This window comes from Sinocyclocheilus rhinocerous, unplaced genomic scaffold (assembly GCF_001515625.1).
Source record: "Sinocyclocheilus rhinocerous isolate Xijiao unplaced genomic scaffold, SAMN03320098_v1.1 scaffold7083, whole genome shotgun sequence".
Lineage (NCBI taxonomy): Eukaryota > Metazoa > Chordata > Actinopteri > Cypriniformes > Cyprinidae > Sinocyclocheilus > Sinocyclocheilus rhinocerous.
In genome coordinates this window covers 33,988-36,434 of record NW_015659075.1, presented here as the reverse complement: position 1 = coordinate 36,434, position 2,447 = coordinate 33,988, and the positions used below count along the sequence as shown (strand labels likewise).

The 2,447-nt window shown below is 44.8% G+C and overlaps 1 non-coding gene across 1 annotated transcript; it reads left to right on the top strand.

Annotated features, from left to right (window-relative positions):
- The first annotated feature begins 331 nt into the window (after nt 1-331).
- On the top strand, nt 332-405 carry trnaa-agc (transfer RNA alanine (anticodon AGC)). Its single transcript has one exon. It is a non-coding gene; the product is annotated as a tRNA-Ala (tRNA).
- Nucleotides 406-2,447: the final 2,042 nt, after the last annotated feature.

The following is a 2,447-nucleotide window of genomic DNA, read 5'->3' as shown; positions in this document are numbered from 1 at the left end:
ATTTTGTGGAAGGGTGCTTTTTATTTCACGTCTTTTGGACAGAAGCAATGCAACACCCGCTGAGTGCAACGATAGAGCTTGAAAGATCAAAGACAATTTTTAATATAACTCAGACTGGATTCGTCTGAAAGAAGAAAATCATATATACCTAGGATGCATCGGGGGTGAGTAAAACTGAAAAACCTGCTTTTTCATCACAAGGGCTGTCACTGGCAGTGAGCAGTAAGCAAGAGGAATGCACACAGATGCTATGCACTTCCACCGCTCTCTAACTACTGCTACTGCACGATTCGCATCACAACACCCTGTGGGCGCCACACACACCTAACTAGTGTTCCTGTGGCTCAGTGGTAGAGCATTGCGTTAGCAGCGCAAAGGTTGTGGGTTCAATTCCCAGGGAACACACATACTGATAAAAAAAATGTATAGCCTGAATGTACTGTAAGTCGCTTTGGATAAAAGCGTCTCCTAAATGCTTGAATTTAATTTAATTTAACTATTTACATATTAACCAGCTAACATAGACAAGCTTAAACAATGTCAATCTGAGATCAAGAACTGATTTGCAGCCTTAACCTGTTAAATTGTCTTACAGGTAATCATACTCTTGAAGAGCAGGCACACAGTTGTCTGGTGCTGACACAGCTGCAGCCAGAGTGTCCCGCACATCCTCTCCTGCGCTGCCTTCTGTGTTTCGGCAGGATCCTTCATAACCTCTTCAACTTCAACTTTGTTTATTTATATAGCACATTTAAATGCAACTTTGTTGCCCTAAATTCAGGATAAAAATAAAACACACACACATAACTTACACACAAGTAAACAAACATTTATAAAAGGTTCTCAAATCAAGAGAACCTGAGAACAAAATCAAACTATCCCTACTTCAAAGGCCAGACAAAAAAAAAAGTGTCTTCAGCTGGGACCTTAAAACGTGGCTTCCTGTTTGTTGCTGCCGAGTTTTTGAGTTTGAGCTCCATCAAGTTAATTCTTTGTCTATTTTTTTATCATAAAATCAATTTTATACACCATAATTTTCGTTTCTATTAAGTATGAATATATCCCCAATCGTATTCTACAACAAAAACAATCAGAGCGCCTTGTTATCAGTAGTTTTAATTTGATTTCCCCGAGTCCACTATTAGCTTATAGCCCGTTCGCTTTGCCAGCGTGGTTGCCGCTAATCTCGCTTACAGTGCTAATATTCTATTCACACACATTACCATTGTTTTACTCACTGTTACTTGCATTAATGGCGGATGTGTGTCTACATTTGAGTGCAGGTGAGGACACGTTCTGGAGGCCGTGGAGAAGCAGATCCACGACCTGTTGGAGAAACAGGCCCAGCTGAGAGAGCGGAGAGCCGCGCTGGAAACATCCCGGGCTGACGCTCACAAGTCCGAGGTAAGTATACAGCGCGCTGCTAATTCTCCCACCACCTCTACTCCGTGTGTTTCTCTGCACAGGCCCGGTGCACCCAGGATGCGATCTTCCCAGATGTCCTTCACTCCGGCGCCGGGACACCACGGACCCTGGGTGCACCCGCAGCGAAAGACGCGAGCCAGGCTGGAAACATCCCGGGCTGACGGTCACAAGTCCGGGGTAAGTATACAGCGCGCTGCTAACTCTCCCACCACCTCTACTCCGAGTGTTTCTCTGCACCCAGGACGCGATCTTCTCAGATGTCCTTCACTCCGGGCCGGAACGGACTCTGGGTGCACCCGCAGCAGAAGACGTGAGCCAGGCCTCGGGCGACGACCTCTCCCCCTCTGCCGCCTCCGGTCTTCAAGATCTCCACCCGGAACTGCTTCATTCCCCTCTGCGAGACGGAACGCGACGCTGTGATCGTCAGAGACTCCATCGTCCGGCATGTCCGTGCTACTCAGTAGACTTTTTGCTTTAAATGAATGGTTATTGTCATGGTGTAAAGAACAGAAACTGCTCTTTGTTAATAATTTGAATCTTTTCTGGGAGCGTCCTAGGCTTTTTCGCGGTGATGGCCTGCACCCCAGCAGAGTCGGAGCGGAACTCCTTTCCGGACAACACCTCAGGGCCCTACGGCTCCTATTAACAGTTAAGCCAAATCTCAATTACCTGCCCTGATTACTTTTGTTCTACCCGCTTAAATGATAGAAGTACTTGCTCTGTACAATCTATAAAGACTGTGCAAGATTTGGGGGAAAAAATATATAATTGTGATTTTTCTGACAAAAATTGTGATTCTGATTTAAAACGTGATTAAAAAAAAACCTCCAGGTTTGCTGTGCTTGTCTGTAGGACTGCCCCAAAAAGATGATCAAAATGACATCAAAAGAATAATAATTACTACTACATTTATTATTACTTCACAAGTTCGCCTGCCCATCCAGTCCTGAAAAAGGTTAGAGAAAAACGTACTGCTCCATGGTACAACAGTAATACCCATTCTGTCAAGAAAAAAACTCGTA